Genomic DNA, 27,695 nt, shown 5'->3' with positions numbered 1-27,695 from the left:
CGTGAAAAAAGGCACATACTTTTGACGTTGCGTGACGAACTCTGTATTCCTCATCCACACGTAAACGCAAAAAAGGAGTTTTAAAAATCTCTGTTTTCCGCGATTTTAAACGCAGTTTACGTGTGGACGAAACAGCTGCGTTTTCAAAAATACCCATGTAGGTGTGGACGTAGCATAAAACAGTTAGTAGTTTATTTTATTACTACCTGTAATTTATTCCAGATTACTTGTGTTTGCTAAATTGTTTACTTAATGTTTAAGGTGTGAAATAAACTGCAATGGAGTTTGAAAACAAAATATGGGTGTGTGTGGTTGGAGGATGTGTTTGTGCGTGTGCACGTGCGCGGGGGCGCGAACATGTTTCTTGTAAAACAAAGGGGGCCTAGCAAAAAACGTTTGGGAACCACTGGTTTAGAGGAACATATGTTATGTGTGTATATATTTTGCAACAGTATGATGTCCGGGGACATGCCTAAAGGAAAGATTTTCTTGCTTCGTCACTTGTGATTTAAGCTTGCACTCCTCTCTTAAATTATGCACCTCCAATATAATGGAGACATACACAATATGCATTAGTCATGCACTCTGAGGTTCACATACTGCCTCTAAGTATGAGGCATAATGAGTACTGTTTGAACAATGGCTGTGGAGTTTTCAGGATCCGTGTACATATGAAGGTTAAGGCAAGGCCATGTGTAAATGGAGGGGTGGGGGCTGAAATAAACAGAAAAGCTTTAATTACTGCAATATATATTTGCATTTTGCAAAGGAGGATGCACATGCAAACACACACACACACACACACACACACACACACACACACACACACACACACACACACACACACACACACAGCAGTCACCAAGCTGCAACATATGTTTCCTCTTAACCTCTAGCAGTCCCTTGTGAACTCCAGGATGATACATTACAGAGTGCACTCGACCATTTGAGCATGTGTGTGTTGCCCCAAATACAGGCCACAAGGGTGTGGTTAATGTAGGATGAGTAGAAGGTTATGTCAACATTTGGTGTATTGATTTCTCCGCAGACTCTCCCTCTAACCTTTTCACTTACACCCTTTTTAGCCTTCTGTTGTTTGATCTCTCAATACAAATCTTTAATATGGTCTATTGCTCAATGAGAGATTGAGTCTCAAAGGTAAATAATAAATATAATACAACATTGTAAAAGAGGCACATGAAGTATTTCAGTGGAACACACTGGAGTTTTGAGATTGACAGTATATTTTGGTAAACAAATAAAAACACTCCAGGCTAGTCACGAGGGCTATTTATGATTAAGAATCAAAACCGATATATAGAAAACGATAGCACAATTCCACTTAGGAAATTCCAGGAGGAGATTTCCTGTTATACAAAATTAGTATACTGCTCACTATGTGTGTGTGTGTGTGCATGCATGTGTGAAAGTGCATCTTTTGCCCTGAAGGCTTAGATGGAAACTGATGGACAAGATAGAGGGAGCGATGGTAGAATCAGGGGAAGGCATCAGGGTGTGAATGCTAATAGTCTCCTAGCTAAGACATCTGCATCTCATCTATTTCTTATCCTTACCTGACCCCCTTCCCTTTTTCTCTCTATTTTGGTCACCAACTCCCCAACTTTCTGCACTCTTCTGCTGCATAAACTTCTGATTCCTCCTGCTTCTCCCTTTTCAAAGGTAATGATGGATGGATGGAAATTTTGCTACTTTGATTCAAGGATAGACTGATTGCACGTTGGTGATCAAAGGTCAATGTCTTTGTTACTTTTCCCACTTTTTTTTTTTTTTTACAGCCATTACTAAAGAACCCATACAATAATAATGACACAATAATAAGGCTAGCACTGGGATATGACAATGTTATGAGAAAAGGAAAATCTACTGAGGAACAGAAATCGAGAATGTTTTCCAATTCTAGATTTGGCTGACTAAGAATTGATGAAACAATCTTGCAACAGTGCTTTAAATGTGTGTTAAGAATTTGTTTTAGTAATTGTAGTTTTTTTGCACCAACATACGTGCAGTATCTAAAGACGTCTACTAACATGGCGCGAATCAATATTAGTTTTATTGACGAGGCATGTGAACGCATTCAAGAATAGGGATGGGTACCGGTTCTGACATAAACGGTAGTAACCAGACTGAAAAGCAGTGCACATTTCGGTGCTTTATTTTTCCTGAGATGTCATACACTTTGGATTTTAGCCAATCATTTTACCTTTGCAAGCGTAGTAGGCGGGCCCAGGTACGTACGTTCTTTTAGAGCAGAGCTACAGATTAAAAATGCCCAAGGTGAAGCAGTCAAAAGTCTGGCTGTACTTCACAGCAAAAGATGCAAACTCAGCAGCCTGCAACAAGTGCTTTAAGGTGACACTGTGCAAAGGAGGTAACACCTCGAATCTGATGAAACACCTGGTGACGTATAGCATTTTGTTAAAAGCCGAGAAATGCACCGTATTTGATAGCTTGCTGCGAGACCTCACACCGTGCGCATCTATTGCGGGTGTGGTGCCTGTTATCGGTCCCGGAGTTAGCAACATGAACCCAAAGAGGAGAGTCCTGGCCCCTAGCCCTGCCAGTGTAGCAGAAATGATGACGGATGATGATGGCAGCAGCAGTCGTTCTTCTCTGGGCGAGTAGCTTAATGTTGTTCGTGTGTAATTTATGTCGAGTAGGCTAACCACGTTATTAAATTAATGCACGTAAGGTGAACTAGCAAACACCGTCGTAGTTACATGCGGCTGTCTTTTTGTTTGATGGCAGGTACTCCCTTCACCCTGGCCAAAAAGGCCAAAATGACCAAAGAAAAAGAGGGAAACAGCTAAACATGAGAGGTTTTTGGACAAAGTTGGTGTTTTTTCCATTGTTTAAGCACTGCTTCCTGCCAAGAGTGATACCATATATGCCCTATAGCTGCAGAAAAGGCTAACATTGTTATCTTTTTACAAAAAACAGTTATACATAAGAGGTTTTTTGATAAAGTGTGCATTCTCCATTCTTTAAGCACCGGTTTGAGCACCGGTTCGAGCACAGTTTAAGCACCAGCACCGTTTCAAAAGTACCGGTTTGGTACTGGTATCGGATAAAACGTAAACGATACCCATCCCTATCAAGGAATCTAAATCTGTTTATACTTTCTCTTAATGAACTAATGTTGTTGGTAGAGGCACTGGACCGCAAGGCAGTAATTCAAGTTCTTCTTTTTTTTTTAAATCTTTCTCCAGAAACAAACACATTAGCAGAGATTGGAAGGGATCACATCATCTTTAAATCAACACCCCTGCTGTTCTCCCAGCAGGGCTCTTCTTACACAATATTTGTGTAAATGTATTTTTGGCTTTTTTGTGTTAACACATGATTAAGCATGTGCATGTTTATCCAGGCCCCAAATTGCAGAATTCGCAAGTGCAAGTATGTGGGTTATATGCATTTCTGCCTTGACAGGAGGCTGTACAGCACTCTCCCATCCTGCAGGCATAGAATAGAGAGTGGGGGGAATGTGCTTGCCACTGCAGTAAATGAGAAAAAAAGAGGTGATAGGAAAAAAAAAAAGAAGTGCTGCAAAAGTTGCTGAGGCACACAAAAGAAAAGAGAGAGACAGAAAAAAAGTCTCTTATCCTTAATTAGAGCTTCCGCCTCTCCCCTTCTTTTGGAGAACCAAAGCATGAACCCACGTTACTTTTTTCCCTCCGTGAGAAACATTTAAAAACATTTTCCCTAGCTGCACTCCTCCTGTCAGACTTTAAAAAATTGTAGATGCTTTCTTATCTTTTATGCCATCCAATTTGTTTCTCAAAATGATCGAGTGGTGCACCTTCTCTGCATGCGTTTCTCTTTGTTTATGCTGGGTTTGTGCTTTAGAGAGTGATACTGATGTAGTACTAGTGTGATCCTAACTATTATCATGCTCTTCATCAAAGCCCTGTCAGGATATTCAGTTCTCACAACGGCTGAAATACAAAGCAAATGTAGACAAACTCACACTTGTGCATCATGGCCCAGACTGTGAATCGTCACCCTCCTCTTGTCTGTGGAGCGTGACAGCTGATGGCTCATTATGGTGAGGATATATAGGATTCTGCACCTCATAGATATTAACCTTGAAGTAGCTGAGGTATTTTATGATTTATCCTGAAATCCTTTATGCTGCACTGATCCTGAGATATATGCAAACAATACATGCATGCACACACAGACTTACAGAAGTAAAGACCCAAAAACAACATGGATATGAAGTGTCAAACAATTCAGGACTAACACACAGTACTTGTGTTTTAAACACCACCTGAACACAGCACACCTAACACTTTGATCGATATCTAGGCATATGTGTAGGCCAGTGACATTCCATCAGGACAAGCAAGGCAGCTGCCCTGTTTGGATTTGTCCTGATTTTAGATTCAAATCTAAGAATAGACGTGAATTCAAACATCCCACAGTAGACCAATCGCTCTCTTTAAATCGTAGACAGTGCTGCTTCACTTTAGACTGTAGCCATCCTTATTTACTGGGTGCGTCCATTTCCTGTTAAAGATGACTGAATTTTCGCATACAGACTTTGCATAAACCGCTGTTTTGTTTTGTTTTCAGAGTAGGAGATCAGTGTGTATGACAGAGTATTAGGGCCACATTAAAAGAAAAATATATTATTGATCATTTTGAGAATAAAGTCAAAAGCACACAGGTGTACACACGGGTGTTCACAGACGCGGACTACACCTTTCTTGGCTGCTGCCTCAAAGCACATTGTGCGCTGTCTATCTTGCGTGCTGCACAATATCGTTTAATATTTAGTATCTACTGTTATCTACTGCTAGCTAGTTTATTGTGATGGTGCTGTTTTTTATTATGTTGCTCTTTTTTTTGTTTGCTTTCTCTTCTGTTTTTTTTTCTCTCCATACAAGTGATCCAGGTGTTTTGTTTGTTTTTCTTTCTTTCTTCCCCCCTTTCTCACCGTCTTTTCTCCCCTTTGGTTTTCTTTCTCTCCCTCTCTTTCTTTCATTCTTTCTCCCTGTCCTATCCCCCAGTCATGTCTGTCCCGTTTGTAGCAACTGAAAATAAAATAAATTCCTAATTATAATAAAGGTCAATCAAATGGACCAATATGGCAAGGCCATGATGATCCACTTGGTAAAATAAATCCGCTTGGCATCTTTCTTGGCCTTAAGACAACAATTCTGATGGCTAAAGAGCCAAACGGGACACAAAAAAAAGAAAAAAAAAAGAGAATAAAGTCAAAATGTTTGAGATTAAAGTTGAAAATCTATATTGAGAAAAAAGCTGAAGTTGTATTTAGAGAAAAAAGTCAAAACGCAGAGATTACAGTTGTTGTTTTAAGACAAGCTGCCATGGTTTCTATACTCTCTGAGCTAGTGAAATTGTACTCAGAATCAACTTTAGAAACAAGTACAAGAACATCAAAAAGATGCAGGTGCAGAAAGCTTCATCTGGTGAGATGGAAAAACAGACAAATGTGGAAGAGTGGATTGTACAGAATGAAATGGCTAGTAAAAGACAGATGCAAGGTTAGCCATGGTTACACCCTTGTGCAATAAAGTGGATTTATGTTGTATCACCAAATTGTTTCATTAACTTATCTAAACAAGGCATTTTGTAGAGGGTATAGCAGCTGTTGCAATTTGTCTTGAAACAACTGTAATCTGATATTTCAACTTTTTTTCTCAAAACACAATTACAACTTTTTTTTTCTAAAAATAGTACTACAACATAATTCTCAAAATGATCATTGTAATTTTTTCTGTTAACGTGGCCCTAATACTCCTTCGTAAGCATGTGAGGCAAGCTGGAGGAAACACAGCTAGCACTAGCAAGTAAATGAGCTTCAGTGATTTATCATTGTAACAGATGAGTTTCTTCTCGCTAGCCATCTCGGCAAACATGTGTGATGTAGAGAAGATAGAGTGTGAAAAATGTGTTAATAACTTATTTAATACATTAGGAAGGAAAGCTGACCATGATGGAGAGGGGACATTAGCTCTGACCATGTCTGGTCCAATGAAACAGGCAAGTTGAGCAGATGAAGGCTAAGCAGCATTAACAGTGAGCTAATTAGCATGATCAGTGAGAGTGACTAAATGTAATACATTTAACCGGCTGGTTTGCCAACACTCCACATTCATTTTTCATTAATGTTTTAATAGCCCCTGTTGATATTTGTGGTTAACCATGCCACACACAGCTTAAATTGCTTTAAAGTCAGCAGATGTTTTGTCAGTGGTGCATTTCAGTATACTTAAAAATAAATTTATAGGCCTGTGTTTCTGATCTCATGATCAACAGTGTTTTTCACAGATATGTAGTCCTTACAGGAGGACTGATTTTGTCTGATTTTGTCATCTAATATACACTGGAAAGAAAAATAATCTGTAAAAACTTTATGGATGTTTTTCATATCTGCTAAAAAAAATTGCAGTATGGTAGAAAATTACCAGGACATTCTCTGTGATTATTTAAATAGATTTTTTCTTTTTACAAACAACAAATCTTTTGTTTGTGCCCCTTAAAGAAGAATGCATTATCATTTAGTAATGTTATACGAAGCTAAAGCTAGTTAATAAACTCAGAGGAAAAGAATTCGAAGCAACAAACTAAACTTATTCTTTGACTTGCTGTTTTTTGCTGGTGGCTTCTTCTGTGAAAAATATTTAGGTAATGTTGGTTAGGTAAGTCTGGTGTTCATGGGTGCCACTGTCTGGCTTATAAGGTATGGAAACGCAAATTATCCAGAATTTATACCAAAGGATATAAAATGCATTAGCAAAAAAAAAAAAAAAAAATTAAAGCCATAGATTCGTTTGTGAGTTGTGTTAGTTAGTGTTTTCAGTATAAATGTATAAAGTCAAAGTTTAGCCAAAGCCAAACAAATGGTCTTGGTAAAAGGCTCAGAGAGCCACCTCATGAATGCACCTGGGAGGCTGCACCAACCGGGAACCTGCAAGGCAACAGAGAGGGGCTAAAAAAACACACAGGAGGAACTATTGTAAAGTGAAATATCTTTCTGTATCTATAAAATGGTAAAAATTGTACTGACTCCATTTGCAACAGTGATATTTCTGTCTTTATTTCTAGATAAATCTTGTCTTGAAAGGTAGTCACATACCTTTGCACGCTGGCCTCAGCTACACACAAGCCACATAAAGAATTTGAGGCCTTGATTCTCCTTCTGTTTGTGTATGAGTATGTGATTTTTTACTCCTCTCTATCCATTTACTGCTTGTCTTTATCTCTGCCTGCTATTGAATAGAGAGAATGACAGCTTGGCTTGGAAAAAAAAAATCACTTATTGTAGCCGTTGACAGTTGAGCTTATTCTGCATAATGGTCTTGAAATAGTTCATGACGAGTAGTTTCAGCAGAGACGGAGAGCTTGGCATGACTACTCAATAAGCACTCAGTCTACAGTGTAGTGACACGTCTTGCACAGTGAAAATAGGGAGTTAATGAAACCACTCGCACCCAGATAGAGAGTCAAGTGATTCACACATTGCCGATAAATGCAATAGTAGAGAAGAGTTCAATTGCTGTTTCTAAAAGCCAAAGGCCTTCAACAGTAGCAGGCGTATTACACTTGGCATGTTATGAACACTCCTCTTCTATGTGACTGCCTCTCTGTTATATCTTTCACTTGTAGCTACAACTATCTGCTTTTTCTCTGCCCTTTCTTTGTCTTGTTTCAGAGCTTTCTCACCCACTTGTCCATTGGGACAACCAATAATAATCTGAAAAACTTTTGCTAGCTGTAGGTTAGGGTACAGCGAACATGTAAAAGTTGGTCACATCACATGGTGTCCCGTCATTCTTTAATTAACCCTCAATGGACACTTTTAATATGGTGTAGAGCAGAGGTCCCCAAACACTGGACTGAGGACGCACCTCACTCTCGCACCCAACTCAGTCTTGTTTTACTTTTTCCATACATCAGTACATCTGTAAGCCAACCCTTGTGGCGACTGGCTAGCTATAAAGCAAGCTCAGGGCTCCCACAGATCCTGCATTATAGTAAATTATCAACTGGTATGATAACATAATAGGTATTGATAATGCATTTTATAAAGTGCTGGTGTAGCATACATGGATTCTCCATAAAAATATGTATCCACTGTAACATCACCAGATGATTTGTGGACCCCTGTTCACTTTCAGTCCATTTGTGCGGTACAACATATACAACATGGGACATGCATGTCCTGGCTTAAGACGGATCAATTCAAGCTTTTAAAGCAGCTGACCTGTTGTGACACTCGTGAGCCCCTGCCTTCACATATTTGCCCTGTCATCATAGTTATCCATTAGTTTAATACCAGCCTGGCTTGTTTTGGTTCCTCTCCTTCGGGGAGCAGAAGTTATAGTGATAACATTTTGTTTTATAGTATGGTATAAAAGCTATTGCCATTTTTTTTAACCCAGGACTGAACTTGGATGAGAACATGTAGTGCAAAGTTATTGGCTACCACTAGTTATGAGAGCATGAGCTGCATTGTACAAAAAAGGATACTAAGTCCTAACATATACAACACTAACAGGCTAAATAAGTAATTATTAGCATTCGATTAAAAAGTACACATAACCCGTCTGTTTACGTGTTCTATCAGTACAGTTGAGCTCACATTAAGTCATATATTTGATTTACTCGAATAAAGTATAAGTAATCCTACCTATAATAGGAAGCCTTTTAGCTAGGACGTTTTTATGGACATGAAGTCTGCCAATAAAGATTGAATTGAATTTTTATTTCTGCTGGAAGGTTTGAAATTCTAGCACATACTGTATATAGAGCCCAGACAATTTAAAAGGAAACAAAGAGAAACAAAATGGTAGCCTCTCTGTCACACTCATTCTGGTCTTGTCTTACCATGTTCCCCTCTGTTTTCACAGTGATTAATAGAGACCTCAAGTCCACCGTGGGGTCCTCCAAGAGCTTTGATTAAAGGCCACTGCACCTGTCAGTCTTAAACACACATTTTCAGACACACACAGAGCAGCAAGGCAGAGAAAGGTGACCTGAACATAGACCCAGCCATATCTCTTCTCAGATAAACACAGACACTCGGGTAATCAATTGAACACTGAAAGCAGTCACAGGGGTCAATGTCATAGTCATAGATTACACCGGAGTTCTGCAAACTTTGTGGCAGGGCTCGGTGACCACATTGCACTGTTTTGTAAATCAATGTGCAAACTGTGACCCTGACAAGTTGAGAAGTTTAAGTTTAAGCTCTTTTATATATGTATATATAGTGCTGGGTGTTTTATATATATATATATATATATATATATATATATATATAAAAACAAAAAACACCCAGCACGCCCCTGCGGGCGGTTTATCCTTCAAGCTCGGGTCCTCTACCAGAGGCCTGGGAGCTTGAGGGTCCTGCGCAGTATCTTAGCTGTTCCCAGGACTGCGCTCTTCTGGACAGAGAGCTCCGATGTTATTCCCGGGATCTGCTGGAGCCACTCGCCTAGCTTGGGAGTCACCGCACCTAGTGCTCCGATTACCACGGGGACCACCGTTACCTTCACCCTCCACATCCTCTCGAGCTCTTCTCTGAGCCCTTGGTATTTCTCCAGCTTCTCGTGTTCCTTCTTCCTGATATTGCTGTCATTCGGAACCGCTACATCGATCACTACGGCCGTCTTCTTCTGTTTGTCTACCACCACTATGTCCGGTTGGTTAGCCACCACCATTTTGTCCGTCTGTATCTGGAAGTCCCATAGGATCTTAGCTCGGTCATTCTCCACCACCCTTGGGGGCATCTCCCATTTTGACCTCGGGACTTCCAGGTTATACTCGGCACAGATGTTCCTGTACACTATGCCGGCCACTTGGTTATGGCGTTCCATGTATGCCTTGCCTGCTAGCATCTTGCACCCTGCTGTTATGTGCTGGATTGTCTCTGGGGCATCTTTACACAGCCTGCACCTGGGGTCTTGCCTGGTGTGATAGACCCCAGCCTCTATGGATCTTGTGCTCAGAGCTTGTTCTTGTGCTGCCATGATTAGTGCCTCTGTGCTGTCTTTCAGTCCAGCTTTGTCCAGCCACTGGTAGGATTTCTGGATATCAGCCACCTCCTCTATCTGCCGGTGGTACATACCGTGCAGAGGCCTGTCCTTCCATGATGGTTCCTCGCCCCCCTCTCTTTCTTGGGTTTCTGCTGCCTGAGGTATTCACTGAGCACTCGGTCAGTTGGGGCCATCTTCCCAATGTATTCTTGGATGTTCGTTGTCTCATCCTGGACTGTGGTGCTGACACTCACCAGTCCCCGGCCCCCTTCCTTCCGCTTAGCGTACAGCCTCAGGGTGCTGGACCTGGGGTGAAACCCTCCATGCATGGTAAGGAGCTTTCTTGTCTTTATGTCAGTGGCTTCTATCTCCTCCTTTGGCCAGCCTATTATCCCAGCAGGGTACCTGATCACGGGCAGGGCGTACGTGTTGATGGCCCGGATCTTGTTCTTACCGTTAAGCTGACTCCTCAGGACTTGCCTGACCCTCTGCAGGTACTTAGTGGTTGCAGCTTTTCTAGCGGCCTCTTCATGGTTCCCATTCGCCTGCGGGATCCCCAGGTACTTGTAACTGTCCTCTATGTCTGCAATGTTGCCTTCTGGTAGTTCAATCCCCTCAGTTCTGACTACCTTCCCTCTCTTTGTTAACATCCGACTACACTTCTCCAGTCCGAACGACATTCCAATGTCATTGCTGTATAGCCTGGTAGTGTGGATCAGTGAATCGATGTCTCGTTCACTCTTGGCATACAGCTTGATGTCATCCATGTACAGGAGGTGGCTGACAACTGCTCCATTCCGTAGTCGGTATCCGTAGCCAGTCTTGTTAATGATCTCACTGAGGGGGTTAAGGCCTATGCAGAACAGCACTGGGGACAGAGCATCTCCTTGGTAGATCCCGCACTTGATGGTGACTTGTGCTATGGGCTTGGAGTTGGCCTCTAGTGTTGTGCGCCACATCCCCATTGAGTTCCTGATGAAGGCTCTTAGGGTCCCATTTATCTTGTACAATTCTAGGCATTCCAGTATCCAGCTGTGGGGCATTGAGTCATAGGCCTTCTTGTAATCAATCCAGGCAGTGCACAGGTTGGTCAGTCTGGTTTTGCAGTCTCGGCTGACTGTTCTGTCTACCAGTAGCTGGTGTTTTGCGCCTCTGGTATTCTTGCCAATCCCTTTCTGTGCCCCGCTCATGTATTGACCCATGTGCCTGTTCATCTTAGCCAATATGATGCCTGACAGGAGCTTCCATGTGGTACTGAGGCAGGTTATTGGTCGGAAGTTGGAGGGGACCAGTCCCTTCTTGGGGTCCTTGGGGATCAGGACTTGGATATCTGCCACTGTGATGGTTACTGGACCCTGTTCAGGGAGGTCGCTATGGTCTGCCCTCAGATCCACTAGCCACTGAGCATTGCCGTTATGGGTTGCGTCCTTCTCCCATATGCTCTTCCAGTATTGCTCCGTCTCCAGCCTTGGTGGTGCTGTTCTCTTATTATTATTGTTCCCTTGCCACTGAGAGTATACCTTTGCTGGTTCTGTGGAGAACAGCCGGTTTATTCTCCTGCCTTCTATCTCTCTGGTGTACCTCCTCAAGCGGCTGGCCAAGGCTGTGAGTCTTTGCTTGGCAGTTTCCAAGGCCTCAGGTATGGACAGCTTGCTGTATTTCTTATGCACCTTCTTTGTCGCACCTTTCTGCAACTCCGTTAGTTGGCTAACCTCCCTCCGTGCTACTTTGATCTTGCCCTCTAGCCTCCTTCTCCATGGAGGGTACTGCCCCTTATGGCTGTTCAACTTGTAGCCAAGCATCTCACTGATCACTGCTGCCGTATTGTAGATCAGCTTGTTAGTGTCAGTAATCGTGGCTGTAGGTATCGTCCGTAGTGCTGCATTAACATCATCTAGCAGACCTTCTGAAGGTACTTCACGTAATGGCTTACAGCAGTTGGTATTCCCAGGTAGTCTCCCATCCAAGTACTAACCAAGCCCAACCCTGGTTAGCTTCCGAGATCAGAGGAGATCGGGTGTGCTCAGGGTGGTATGGCTGTAAGGTATATATATATATATTAGGGGTGCAACAATACTCGTATCGATATTGAACCGTTCGATACAGTGCTTTTGGTTCGGTACGCATGTGTATCGAACAATACAAAATTTTTAATTCATTTTATCAACTTTTCTTCTGATGATGCTGTCTGTGTTGAGTGCTCAGTGGATCTGCGCTCGACAGTGCAGCCTAGGCAGAGTAGTCGAAAACAGATTCACTGACCGCAGGGCAAGCTAGCGAGACAGAAGTTAAGCTGTCATTGCAACATGGCAAATTGAACCTCCCCCACCCTCATTCAGATGTGGCGTTTGGAACTATTTTGGTTTTCATGTGACTTATGACCCTGAAGGTAAGCGCGTCATGGACAAAAGTAAAACAGTATGTCGGATGTGCCAGGCAATGCTCAGTTACATTGGTGGGAACTAGTGCATTAGCGCAGTTTGCTCGTTAACGTGTTGGCCGTCCAGCCCCACGCACGGGGAGATCCGCGGTAGCTCGTTAACGGAGATTTGCCGTGTTGCGACGTTAACGTCATTTCAACAAGATTACCGCTGACAGCACTAGTGGGAACACAACGAATATGACTGCACATTTACTCAGACATCCTCCTAGTGCAAAGACAAGTGGAAGCAGACAAAAACAACAAGTACGCATGCTACAAACTAAGTCATTTAGGTTAGCACATGATTCTCCTTATGGGGACCTGATATGTTTAATATGCTGCTGAGAATATACCCCAGAAGAAGCGTATAGTATAGCTTTTATTTTGGAATGAGCCATTTCTCTGTAATAAACTCTCTTTTCCAAAGATGAGTGATTTCTCGATCAGATAGATTTATTTTTTTTATTACTTTGTTGTTTCAGCAACATTAAATTTAAAAACTACTTTTGAGTTAAAATATATATTTATAATTTTAATAAATGACAAATTAAAAAGGCATGAACATTTTTTTGTATCGAAAAATATCGAACCGTGATACTAAAGTATCGAACCGAACCGTGAATTTTGTGTATCGTTGCACCCCTAATATATATATATATATATATATAGGCTGGGGTCTATCACACCAGGCAAGACCCCAGGTGCAGGCTGTGTAAAGATGCCCCAGAGACAATCCAGCACATAACAGCAGGGTGCAAGATGCTAGCAGGCAAGGCATACATGGAACGCCATAACCAAGTGGCCGGCATAGTGTACAGGAACATCTGTGCCGAGTATAACCTGGAAGTCCCGAGGTCAAAATGGGAGATGCCCCCAAGGGTGGTGGAGAATGGCCGAGCTAAGATCCTGTGGGACTTCCAGATACAGACGGACAAAATGGTGGTGGCTAACCAACCGGACATAGTGGTGGTAGACAAACAGAAGAAGACGGCCGTAGTGATCGATGTAGCGGTTCCGAATGACAGCAATATCAGGAAGAAGGAACATGAGAAGCTGGAGAAATACCAAGGGCTCAGAGAAGAGCTCGAGAGGATGTGGAGGGTGAAGGTAACGGTGGTCCCCGTGGTAATCGGAGCACTAGGTGCGGTGACTCCCAAGCTAGGCGAGTGGCTCCAGCAGATCCCGGGAACAACATCGGAGATCTCTGTCCAGAAGAGCGCAGTCCTGGGAACAGCTAAGATACTGCGCAGGACCCTCAAGCTCCCAGGCCTCTGGTAGAGGACCCGAGCTTGAAGGATAAACCGCCCGCAGGGGCGTGCTGGGTGTTTTATATATATATATATATATATATATATATATATATATATATATATATATATATATATATATATACACGTATGTAAATGTGTGTATGTGTGTATAGTTTTATTTTTACCTTAACCTCTATGTACATCTGTTTAGTAAATATATCTGTTTCCACAGCCAGTAGCAGAGTGGCTAAGTAAATGACTTTTAATCTTTCTTATTTAGCATATAGCATATTACAAACTGAAAGTAATTTTGTCTGGTCTGTGTGTGTGTGTGTATGTGTGTGTGGGTGTGTAGTTGACATTGGTCACGCTGCGTATTTTTTTTGAGAGGAAATTGTTCTCTGTCATTTAGTTGGCAGCCTGGCAGAACTGCAATTTACTCTCTCTAATAGATACATCTGATTATGCACTGATGTCCGTGGATGCACACAATATGAGTACAAGGGATCACAAGGTGTTCACATCGCCACTATGCAGCATCAATCTTTTGTGTTGTTACGTCATTCCAATACAAGGTTGCCTCAGGGGGAGACATCTTCTGTCTTCATTCTTTCGAGCGCACATGCACAAATCTGTCAGACCCCTATGGTGGCTGCAGGCTTTGTCATATACTGGTGACAGTAACAAGATGATACATGTGTCAGCAAACTAATCGACTGCCACACGGCCACTGTGGACACTTGGATGGAACCCACTGGTGTCACATTAGCGTTGTCTTTTTATTTAAGGGTTAACATTTTTAAAAGGTACACTTTAAGCCAAAGCTTGAGTAGTTTTGGTGCTGAAACCTAGTGAAAGCGAACAAAAAATTGTGTCCTGTGTGTAAGCTTTAATTTAGCTTCACACTGCATCCTACTGGTGACGTTCTTGTGATTTATGCTATCATCAGCTCACCGCTCTCCGCCTAATGCGTCTTTGTCACTTTTTAAAAGAAGAGCGTTAGCTCTCAGAATGAAATACTGCTGCGACTAGTGTATCAATGAACCTATGTACGCCAAAGGACACCTTGTGCATATCTGAGATGCCAGCAGCTTTGACTCTATTTGATGTCCTGGGAAATGAGATGAGATTGCTAGAGCCAAACGTATGGCAAAGCTAACAACCTAAAGACGTACTGTATTGTTTAATTGCTTATAGTTCCTTTGGTTGCATTCGTATCTTTCTGACATTTGTTTTTAAGTCTCTGAAAGAACAGAAAAACACACAAACACGTACACACACATCCATACCAAATACTGTGACAGATGCTGGGCCAAAAGCAAGTCAACAATGTACAGTAGATGAAAAAAATGAACAGCTTGCACACTGCAGGACTCCAATTTTGCCTATTTATTGAACCATGAAAAATACGCACAGTTACAGGCCGTGCGTATATAAATGTATATATACATATATACCCTTTGACATGGAGCCTGCGTGGAGGTGGGATCTAATTACTAACAATCCATATAGAAGACAATCCATTCCATTTCCTACGCCTCTGATGCCCCCAGCATCTACCAGTCAATCAAATCAGTGCTATGTTGTTATTCAGTATGACAGCAATTCTGCTCATGTTAGCATAATTGGTCAGTTTTATCATTAAGAATCTCGTATTTATTTGTTACTATTGCCAACACGTATTGTTTAGCACTTTAGTACTATTGTTTGGAAGGCATACTTGTTTTGTACTCCATATTTGGATTCCTCAAACATTAAGACGAGCTGGTTTTATTGTTGAAGTATCATCTTTATTGTCAGTAACTCTCAAGTGTTTTTACACATTTAAGACATCCACTAGTCTAAGCTCCTGGAAAAAAGAAATACTTAGTAAAATCTCTGACAGTTGCTGCCAGAAGCTCTTTGTTCATTTCTGGCTGGAGATACATGGGACTTTTGATGCAGGTGGAATTTCTCAAGGTATTTCTTGAGAGATGTTACCGAGCATGTCACGGTATGGCATGGCACACCGTGGAAGGAGTGGGGAAGGAGGACCCAGGCGCGGTGCTCTATGTATGGACAGTGTTTATTTACAAAGTGAAAACCAACGTAACAATAAATCCCCGTATTCTCCCAGACTCCCGTGTCGTGTCTCCCCGTGAATAGTCCGTGTTGCTGTGCTCTCCGCTCCTGTGTCAGCACCCCCCGGTGCTCGCTGCTCCCGTGTCTTCCACGCTCCTCATATGGGAAACAAAAGACGCAGCGTCAGGACACCTACAACTGCGGGCATGGGCGCATGGGCGCACGCACGCACGCACACACACACACACACACACACACACACACACACACACACACACACACACACACACACACACACACACACACACTAACTAACTAAGTAACAGGACAACTAACGTGGAGTCGCATGCAATGATCCCGCGTCGGTGGGAGCTCCAAGACTCTCCTAAGTAGCTCCCCCGACGAGCCCTGATCAGCGGCAGGTGTGTGGCTTTGGGTGTGGCCAGTCCTTCCACAGGGCCACACCCCTCAGGCCTGCAGGTGGCTGAGCTCCATCCTCCAAGCATACCCGCAGACGTACACACACACACACACATCTACAAGCATGGAGAAGAGCAGCAGCAACACCAAAATACATATAATAATAATAATAATATAATACATAACTGCTCAGGGATCCTGGGTCGCCCAGTCCCAGGACCCTGACAGAGCAAAGGATAAGATGTTCATGTTCCTCATACACAGAATCCTTGTGATTTTTTTATTGTTTCTCTCCAGTGTGTCGTTGTGATTGTTTTTGTTTTTTCACTGAATGTCACTGTAAAAACATTCTCAACTTTTAGGATGTATAAGTTGGATTTGAGATCCTGAGTCACTCCTTTACCCTTTGTCCAAAGTGCAACTAAATGTACGTGACCTTGTTGAGTAAAACCCTTCTCTGAGCTTTGTGTTGTAGTTTAAAAGGCACTGGTCTTCAGGTGAAATTAGTGGGTGATGAGATTTGTCTTTTTCTGCTTTTCTAATCTCTTACACCTTTGAAAGCTTTCATAAGTAGCTTTGAGTTCTGGCTCCTGCATTAAATTCCATTAACAGCTAACTGGAGGCCCACTGAACAAAATCATATCAGCTAGCCCAAATTGCAGCTGATTTTGTTGTTGAGCCCTGCCTTAGTTGTTGAGAATCATCAAATTGCCTCAAGATTGTATTAATTTCAGCAAATTGGTGATTATTATAATTTGCACACTCAGCCAAGACCTAAACTTTTTTTTCTCTTTAGCTTGGCATTGGCAAAGTTATAATTAAACAAACTTTGTGCAAAGTTTAAAAAAGAAAAAAAAAACTACTCTTTATATAATAGCATATACACTGGCTTGCAAAAGTATTCGGCCCCTTGAACTTTTCCACATTTTGTCACATTACAGGCACAAACATGATTCAATTTTATTGGAATTCCACATGAAAGACCAATACAAAGTGGTGTACATGTGAGAAGTGGAACGAAAATCATACATGATGCCAAACATTTTTTACAAATAAATAACTGAAAAGTGGGGTGAGCGTAATTATTCAGCCCCCTTTGGTCTGAGTGCAGTCAGTTGCCCATAGACATTGCCTGATGAGTGCTAATGACTAAACACAGTGCACCTGTGTGTAATCTATTGTCAGTACAAATACAGCTGCTCTGTGACGGCCTCAGAGGTTGTCTAAGAGAATATTGGGAGCAACAACACCATGAAGTCCAAAGAACACACCAGACAGGTCAGGGATAAAGTTATTGAGAAATTTAAAGCATGTTCAAGGCTACAAAAATATTTCCCAGGCCTTGAACATCCTACGGAGCAGTGTTCAAGCAATCATTCAGAAATGGAAGAAGGTGCTCTGGTCAGATGAGACCAAAATGGAACTTTTTGACCAAAATGCAAAACGCTATGTGTGGTGGAAAACTAACACTGCACATCACTCTGAACACACCATCCCCACTGTCAAATATGATGGTGGCAGCATCATGCTCTGGGGGTGCTTCTCTTCAGCAGGGACAGGGAAGCTGGTCAGAGTTGATGGGAAGATGGATGGAGCCAAATACAGGGCAATCTTGGAAGAAAACCTCTTGGAGTCTGCAAAAGACTTGAGACTGGGGCAGAGGTTCACCTTCCAGCAGGACAACGACCCTAAACATAAAGCCAGGGCAGCAATGGAATGGTTTAAAACAAAACATATCCATGTGTTAGAATGGCCCAGTCAAAGATCTAAATCCAATCGAGAATCTGTGGCAAGATCTGAAAACTGCTATTCACAAACGCTGTCCATCTAATCTGACTGAGCTGGAGCTGTTTTACAAAAAAGAATGGGCAAGGATTTCAGTCTCTAGATGTGCAAAGCTGGTAGAGACATACCCTAAAAGACTGGCAGCTGTAATTGCAGCAAAAGGTGGTTCTACAAAGTATTGACTCAGGGGGCTGAATAATTATGCACACCCCACTTTTCAGTTATTTATTTGTAAAAAATGTTTGGAATCATGTGTGATTTTCGTTCCACTTCTCACGTGTACACCACTTTGTGTTGGTCTTTCACGTGGAATTCCAATAAAATTGATTCATGGTTGTGGCTGTAATGTGACAAAATGTGGAAAAGCTCAAGGGGGCCGAATACTTTTGCAAGCCACTGTATGTACAAGAAAATACCAATCAGCAACTTTTAAACAGTATTTTGAAATAGAATTTGAAATCGATACAGGTATTAAGCATACAGTTTTGTTTTTGTGTTAATGTCCAGGCAATGCTGATAACACATTTTCTAAATGCAATATTTAAAAAGAGCACTTGACAAAAAGCTTATCTCATATCTCAAAACATATCTTGGCATGGTGTGCCCAAGTGGACAACCAAACAGAAGATGAACACTATCTGAAAGTCATGTCCTTAAGAAATGGGAAAGAAATCCAGCAAAGACCTGACACAGTATCTAAAAGATGCATCTGAGCCTTTGGATGATCATTCTACTGTTCACTGAATCCTTAATGGAAACAGTCTTTGTTTAAGGATGTCTGCGAAGAAGTCGTTCTTAAAAAGAGAAACAGGGAGAAAGAGCTGATGCATACCAAAGTACACAAGAACTGGACTGAAGAGTAATGAGTCCAAATTAGAATTCTTTAGTTCAAATCATCATCATTTCATCACCAATAGGGAAGATAGGGAACAGATCAGGAGAGAGGTGAGTATGAGTGACTATCTACAGGCATCTATACAACATCCACAGATGAGCTTTGAATGCCTTTCAAGAAGCCTGGAGAACTATTCCCGAAGACTACATGAAGAAAGCTGCCTGAAATAGTTCAGGTTGTGTTGAACAATAAATGTGGTCATACCATAAATTGACTTTCAAATATATTAGAATTGCACAGACTCTGTTTTTCCTTTATGAATTGTGTTTCCATTTTTGTTTTCACCTAGATTTGTCATTTTTTACTATTATCCAAAATACCATCAACCTGTTGTCGTCGCCTAAACTGTAATATCCTAACCTGTAGTTTTGATAAGCTTTATCTTACTGGGAGAAAGGATATGGTAAAATGATGGCAATTCTTTTTTTAGCCTCTTGAGAGGTTTTGTGTTTTCTGTCACTTCTCAAGGCTTTAATGAATGATTAATGATCCCTCCATCAATATTTATTGATCATCAAGAAGCTGCAATGAGGCTTCCATGCAAAGGCTAATGAAAGTTTAATACTCCAATCAAAAAACTGGTCCCATCCTTCCTTTGACAGGAGGCAAGAAGTGTCCCATTATCTTGTACTGAGGCCTGCACAAATTCCCAGCAACACATAGAATTTCCCAACACAAAACTTGCGTTACTTTTGGGAAACTAAATGACGTTTTAGCGAAGCTAGAAGGTCATAATGTGAATTAGCACAGAAATCCTGGTTTTCTGACTTGAAAGTACATCTATTACACAAAATCACTGTTCCCATGTGTTTCATGATCCACACAGGCAACTTGATTATTTTCTAAGCAATGACGTACTGTATATGAAAAGTTATTTCACAAAGACATTTAGCAAATTAGGAGAAGACTGCGCTGAAGTAATTTAGTGGAAGCACAGCAAATCTGTGTACTACCTGGTCGTGTTTAGGAAGCAGATAGAAAAATCTATTCTAAATTCCTAGAAAAATAGACACTCTTATTGGATATGCCTGCAATAAATTAAGTTACAGCTAACTCGATTATTGCTCAAGGATTGTACCTTTTTTCCTTTCCCCCCTTTAATAGCACATTTTTTGTGATTCGGTGTACTTTATATTTAAATCGACTTATTAAAAGACTTTAAATGTAAGGAACTTGCCAGTGTTCTTGATGACAGTGACCCAGCAAGCACAATAAAGTGAATCATGCTTTACTCATTCTCAAAGGGAGCCTGATTCTGTATACATAAGCACTGGGTGCAGCAGTAACACATAAACAAAGGCCACACCGAACACATCTTGCCACCTACAGGTGCATTTTGGAGTGAATTTGCATATGCCCTTGAGACAGCCTCTACTGCCTGTTAATATTCTCCTCACCATTAACAGCATTATTGCGTGCACGAAACCTCTCTCTCCTCAGGTCCCACTCTTCATCCGACCATTACCCTCCTTCGTGCGTATACGTGTTTCTGGTAATAATTCTTTGCATGGACTAGCACTTTTAGTCCATAGAGAGAAATCAGAGGTGTGTATGTTTGTGTTGTGTGTGTGCCTTGTCTCCCTGTATGTATTGGGTGTACTTGTGAACATTTATTATTCCCATCTCTAATAACTTGTTTCTGCTGTCGTTGTGACCTTGTTGGTGATAGTTTCTAACCTGCTTAGCTTGAACAGACCCAGTGAAACTTTGGGCTGACATCAACTCCAACACTTATTTACGAGTCCAGTAGGTTTAAAAGTATCTGACAAATGCACACAGTAAGCCAGATAGAGGAAAGTACAAAGGCAGTGTGGGGGCGGTGACTATAACTGACCAACCTGTGCTTCTCTGAGCATTAGGTGAAGTTGTTCCCTGTCCTCTTGCTCCTTCTGCGCCTCTTTTTTTACTCTTGCCTCCCTTCAGAACAGCCAAGGCAGCACTTTGAGGCTGTGGCTGTGAAAGGAGGCCACAAGTTTACCTCACAAATAAATCTCTCTCTCTCCCCACTAAGTTTGACCTCTGGGAAGAAGTGGATCAAGGCCTGAGGCAAGTTCTTACTTAGAGGAAAGTGCACTACTGCACAATTCTGTAACTGCCTAAACAAAGGTGGAGAGCGATACAAATTTACAGGCTGAGAGGAGTTTGGGGGCAGTTTTTTTTTTTTCCATTTACACTTTTGGATCTCAGAAAGTTAGAGTTCTCTTTGATGATTTTCATTCAGCATATAAACTAGATGTGATGCACTAGAATCCTTTGCTGCTCTCCAATCACTGAGCAAATCATAGACAATTTTCTCTGGAATCATTTTAACCTTGCAGATTCCCTCTACTCAAACTTTTACTCAAAGCTATCCTTATGCTAACTTTAAACTGAAACATGATTTATATACCCACAATATGAGTAATACGAGTGTACACTCTGTCAAGCAGGGATTTTGCTATTTCTGAAGTACTTCCCAAAGGTAGAATACAACTAAGAGCCACTACTCACACATTGCATACCATCACAGATGGACAACTGTTATAATGCACCGCTCTCTTTCAGCAGTGCATTATACTATAAAACTCAACACAGTATTTGTCATCATCTGGAAAAATGCATTCTGTATAATGTATGTTCATAACAAAAATGCACTGATGTTGTTGAGACAGCTAATAATTGTGTAACAGTGGTGTTACAATTATTGAAACTGAAATAATCGCTTAAACAGTGTCTGAACATGTTTATTCATGTACTTAAGTATTTATATTATTTTGCCAGTAACATCTCTAGTTATATGTTCCTCTACAAAGACCTTCTTATAGAATTAAAACTGTAATGTAACGAAAACAATTAACTGAGTCCAACAGAAATGACTAAAAAGATTGCTGTAAGCTACACAAATCTCATAAAACAAATAGACATGTCCAGTATCCTGAGGGTCATGTCCATATGTTTAGAACAGAAGATGAATCCAGCACTTTTAAAAGGCCAGCTTCAGCAATCAGCAAGTCTGTGCATTTTTATGTGCCCTCAGTGCAAAACACTTATCCTGTGTAATAACAATCTTTGCATGCATGCACATCTTTGGTAAAAAACATTCAGCTTATCCTTGACCTCAGTGTACATTGGGCTATTTTATTGCTAGCCATTAGGACATTTATGTAATCCATTTGTGGTATGGGGTAGTGTTTATTTAGTCATACATTTATTCATGCAATCAGCACAGTCCGAGCAGCCCAGGTTTCCAGTGTAATGATTTCCAAGCCTCACCTGACAAGCTGTCATATGCTTACCAAAGTTTCTTTCTAATGCAGCACGCGACAATATAACTTTGTTAGAAGCATTTTTGCTTTAAATTTGTTAGTTTAGTGACACCACTAAGTCTACATTTAAGGCTCAAAGTCACTTGTAGGCCTTTCAGTGGTGTGTGCACAGTTCCAAAAACAAAAGAAGCTCAGATTAATCCTGTTAACTTTTGTCGTTTGAATCTCCTCCTCCTTCAAATTGGCCTACTTGTCGCTCTTTATTTGTCTCTGCCTGCCTCATCTATTCCTCTCAACCTCGGAGTGTGACATACTGTTGACACCGGATGGGTTGAGGCAGACAGACGACTGATGAGATGAAAGTCAGACGTGATGAAAGCTGATAGAGCCAACAGCAAACTCATTTACAGACCGGTCTCTGCCCTCCTGGGACAGACCTCCTTTTGTCAATATTTTCTGGAGTATGACATGCTGCAAAATATTTAAACACACCTACTGATTTTTGAATTACAATTTTAGAATTAGTACTGCTGAAATTGCAGGGTTGTTGTTTTTTTGTTTTTTTAATGGGAAAAGAACAAGGTGAAAAGTACAGGTATGATGTACAGATTATGAACACATCAGTGAAATTGGGCTTCCCACTTTCTAAAAATGCCTTTTCTCATTGCTAAACACAAAACTAGCACAAACTCCCAGGTAAATAAGTCAACGCTCATTGTAAAATATTGTGTATCCTCCTGATTTCTTTTTGATGTGTTACAGCAAGAAGGCTCTGCTTTCAAACGTGCTGGCCAGTTCGGCCCTTTCTATGGGGAGTTTGCATTTTTCTATGTGCTTTTATGGGCCCTACAGATACACATTAGTTTAACTGATAATTAAATTAGCTGAGATGTGGGTTTAAAACTGTGCTGCTGTCTGGCTGTCTGCATTAGCCCTGTGATATACTAGTTGTCTATCTAACATGTACCCAGCCCTTTGCCCCTTTACAGCTGGAATGAGCTCCAGACTCCCTGTGATCCAGTGCAAGTAAAAATATGCACGTACCATCCGAGTCTTTTTTATTACCAACAAAACATTGGTTATTACCTGCCTCAGAGGTTGACTAAAGCTGACAATGAGCAAACAACAACAACAGCTAGTTGTAAGCTAACATTATGCCAGCTAATGTTAGGCTTGGGTTTCCTAAAAATCACAGTTTCCCTCTGATAACAGTTTTATTATCGTCTCATATTGTATGACACTTTATTTGCTTAGTCTAACAATGTTAGAACATTGTGACGCCCGGCGTCAGTTAAAAAGAGGTTAACTGCCAAACATAGAAAATGATGTCCTCTCAATACAAGCGAGGATTCTCTTTTTTTTTTTTTTTTTTTTTTTGGCCTGTCCCGTTTGGCTCTTTTGCCATCAGAATTGTTGTCTAAAGGCAAAGAAAGATGCCCAACGGATTTACTTTACCAAACTGACCATCCCAGCCTTGCCGTAATGGTCCATTTGATTCACCTTTTATTGTTTATTTTATTTTCACTTACTGAATACGGGACAGACTTGACTGGGGGAAAGAAGGAGAGAAAGAAAGAGGGAAAGAGAAACAGCTGAGAAGAGGGACGGGGGAGAAGGGCGAGGATTCTTTCTTCCTGGATACATGAACATTCTGATCTGCCATGGCTAAATATTGAGGAAGTATTATGTAAACCATCCTCACCTGTTAACTTTTTAGGAAAATGTTTAAATGACTTACCTCACGTAATAAAGCATAACCCACTGATATATAATGCTATGTGGACGTGGGGAAAACTGAGAAAATTTTTTAACAGTAGTCTTCCGTTTAATATCTTGTCAACGTTTATAAATAATCCAGACCTTCTGCCACAAAACATAGGGTCAAGCTTTGTGGGATGGCATAAAGTAGGTGTAAAGAGGTTTTATGACCTCTTTAAACATGGTGAGTTTAAATCATTTGAATCCTTGAAGTCCCAGTATTCTATGTCAAAGACTGAGTTTTATAAGTATTTGCAATTGAGAAATTATGTGTTAAAAAATGCTAAATCATTACAAATCCCAACTGCCTCTTTTCGGTTGGAGAAATTTTTTCTGGATAATAGGGAGCATAAACATTTTGTATCAAAGTTTTATTCCGAGATTTATGCCCTAATTGTGGATTAAACTGGCATGGTTGAGAAAATCTTGGGGGACGATGCTTAAATGTGAAATAGATATACAGCAGGGGCGGAGCGTGGGGGTGGCTTACTGGGCTTAAGCCCGGGTTGTTTTGTCAGAAGCCCGGGGTCTTTTGGAGTGTAATTTTTTCATAGTTAGATGCCTGGCTGACAACTGTATAAAACAAAAAGTACACACAATATTCGAAGCACATAGTGCACACTGTGGGAATTTAGGACTGTGCGTGAATCCCCCCTGATATTGGTATGATCCGAGCTCAGGCACTAAGCGACTGAGCGAGGGGGCGGGACATCTGCTGCCTGTGAGTGCGCTGTTGGAGAAACGGAGCCAGCCATACTAAGGAGAGCTTAAGTTTGACCAGGTACCAAAGCAAATCATTCACACCGTACAAATAATGTAAATATGACGGTGCATCACGAAAGATTGATATCACACTGATCACTTGACCAATATTACCTTCAAGTGAATCAACAAATGGCGAAATGAAAAGCCGAACAAATGCTATTTTTTTTAGAATCTTAGCTTACGTGTGTTTATTTCATATTTTCAGTTCTTACCCTCCCCGACTAAATCGGTTTCAGTTATGTACTGAAATATAAGAATGGACATTAGAGGCTTCTTTCAAAGAAAAAACTCAGGTAAATGTTATTTTATATATTATGCTTTGTATGTTGTTCAGTATATTTCTATGCAAAACAAGAGGGGTTTCAGTACACAGCAGGATATTCACATTTGTAACCAGATATTTACATACACTTTAGGGAGAAAACATAAAACATTTTTACTCTACGACATCAATTTAGAGTAAACTTTTGTTTTAGATAAATATTGAAAATATGGGAAAATCAAGAGACATCAACCAAAACACCAGGAAAAGAACTGTGGAGCTCCATAAGTGTGGCTCAATTTTGAATACAATTTGGTGCCATTTGCAATTAAGAAATACAGATAGTTTCTCTCTTTACTCTTAGAGTTAACAAATATGTTTTTTATATTTATCAATCTAAAAAAATAAACATTTAGTCTGATTTGATGTTACAATTAAAAAAGTGTTTGTGTTTTGATCTGAAGAGTTTGTAAATATCTGGTTTCAACTGTATATTTGATGATTGTCAGCACAGAGAGGGAGAGAGAGGAACAGAGAGGGAGATGGAGAATGAGGACAGAACAGAGGGTCTGGTTGAATTGGAGTTTAGTCCTCATGTCTTGATACAGCCCCGGTTTTGTTCTGCCTTGCCGCTTAATTAAAAAACTAGTTTAAGGTGTCCTGCACATGTGATATATATTTTTCCCTATATGAAGTTACTCTTTTTTGAACAAAACTCAAAACAGAGCCTATTAATCTTTCAGTCATTTCTACCCCCCCCCCCCCCCCCCCCAAAAAAAAAAAGAAAAAAAAATCCCACATGCATACTACCCTTTAGGGCTAAGCCCCGGGTGTTTCAAATGTCTGGCTCCGCCTCTGATATACAGGCATGGGACAAAATCTTGCTCCTTCTATCTAAAATCTCTGTTTGTAACCGATTTAGAGAAGTGCAGTACAAAATTTTGCACAATGTGTATATTTCTCCGTATATTTATAGTAAGTATAATATGGGAACATCTCCAAACTGTCTCAAGTGTAAGGTCAGAGTGGGCACTAGATTCCACTGCTTGTGGGAATGTACTATTATCCAGTCATTTTGGAAAGAGGTCTGCGCCAATATTAGTACAGCCATTGGTCATCAGGTGACAGAAAACCCATTAATGTGTATATTGGGATATATTCCTGTCTCACTGGTACAACATGAGCATGTAATTCAGTCACTGGTAATGTTGGCCAGGAAAAGCATTATGTTGAGATGGGTGGGGGCTGAGCCTCCCTCCATTTCTCTATGGAAGTCGCTCATCATTGAAGTTATGACTCTGATCAGGCTGGGACACTATATTGATGGGAGCTCCCGAATTTTTGTGGACAAATGGAAGAAATCACTGGAAGCACTGGGAGTAACCTGTAAACTGGATCCTAGTGGACAACAATTATGGACATAATGTTGTAATGTTCTAGTGCTGTGTAGTGTTATTATTTTGGATGTGAACCAGTCTTATATTTGTTGGGGAAAAAAGTTAAATAAAAGTTTAAAAAAAAATAAAAAGAGGTTAACTGATGCTGGCCTAACAGCAGCTAACAGAGGCTAACAGCAGACCTCACCTAGGTATCACTATCATTTGTTAGAAGTGAGTTCGTATCAGAGTCTTCTTACAAAGTTTTACAGCCTCCTCCACCTCTACTTTAGAGTAGATGTGGACAACAACTGACATAAACAGCGGAATGACACCCTACGCTCACTGCACATTAACAAACAAATTAATACTTAGTATATTACATTGACATTTCTGGCAAGGAGCTCAACTAATCAGGAAATACTGGGGACCTACCTTACCATTAATGTGCTGCAGTTGATCAAATGTTTTATACCGCTGTCTCGAAAGCCATTAGGGCACCTTATTTTCTTATGTGCTTCCTGAGCTTTTTAGCGTGTACTGGTGTGTTCCACTGTTGTGGGGTTGGGCAAAAAAAATAAAAAATCTCGCTGTCTAGTTTTGCCAGATGAAAAGACGCACACACAGATACAAACACATTAGATGGAGTATGAGTTTCTGCACCAGTGGGTGGTTTCAGTGAGCAAAGACATGATGTGTGTTTAATGTGTTTGTTCTTTAAAGCTGAAATAAATTTGGGACAGTATGTGAATGTCTGTTAGGTTTGCGCTTATCTCAAAAAGCAAGAGTAAGAGAGAGCACCAGAGACTGATGATGAGGGAGAATGAGTTGTTTTCACATCATGTCGAAAATTTAACACCTGTTTTCTTCTGCTCTTTGCCATTCAGGCTTTTATCTAGTCTTTATGCTTCGCTGTTTGTCTGTTAACTGTGCTCTTTGCCTTTATGTCACATCACTGCCATGGCAAATCCTGAGGCAGAGCCCTCCTGGTCATTCTTACTCATCCCTCCCAGCCATACTGTCCAGCCAAATATCCTGAGGGTGATTGGGTCTTGGCTGAATGTGCCTAAAGGCCTTGCAGTAGCCTTTCTGAAGAGAGGAAATGTTAGCTATTAAATCATTTCTTCAAAGTGTAAGGCTGGATTTTAAAATAATTTCATTCATCTTGTGACTTAATATTTTATTGCAATGCCAATAATGTATGAATTTAAACTTGTTCTTTGCTTGCATATACTCCCATAAAATGTCTGAAAATGGTAAATGGACGAAGTCTTATACAGAGCTTTTCTACTCTAACTGGGCACTCAAAGCAATTTATACAACTTGACTCATTCACACCAGAACATTTTTCTATGTAGGCGCTTCTAACACTCACACACATTCATACTCCAATGGATGTATCAGAGAGAAACTTCGGTTTAGTATCTTGCC

The 27,695-nt window shown here is 40.9% G+C and overlaps 1 long non-coding RNA gene across 1 annotated transcript in view; it reads left to right on the top strand.

Moving 5' to 3' along the window:
- The first annotated feature begins 12,383 nt into the window (after positions 1-12,383).
- The window catches only part of LOC309704415, a 356,545-nt gene continuing 341,233 nt past the window's right edge, over positions 12,384-27,695 (top strand). The window contains exon 1 of the long non-coding RNA XR_014276259.1: positions 12,384-12,414. This is a non-coding gene — a long non-coding RNA (uncharacterized lncRNA). The remainder of the gene's footprint in view (positions 12,415-27,695) is intronic.

The sequence above is a fragment of the Aulonocara stuartgranti genome, assembly GCF_965226115.1.
Source record: "Aulonocara stuartgranti genome assembly, chromosome: 4".
NCBI classification, from domain to species: domain Eukaryota; kingdom Metazoa; phylum Chordata; class Actinopteri; order Cichliformes; family Cichlidae; genus Aulonocara; species Aulonocara stuartgranti.
This window is presented reverse-complemented; position numbering and strand designations above follow the sequence as displayed.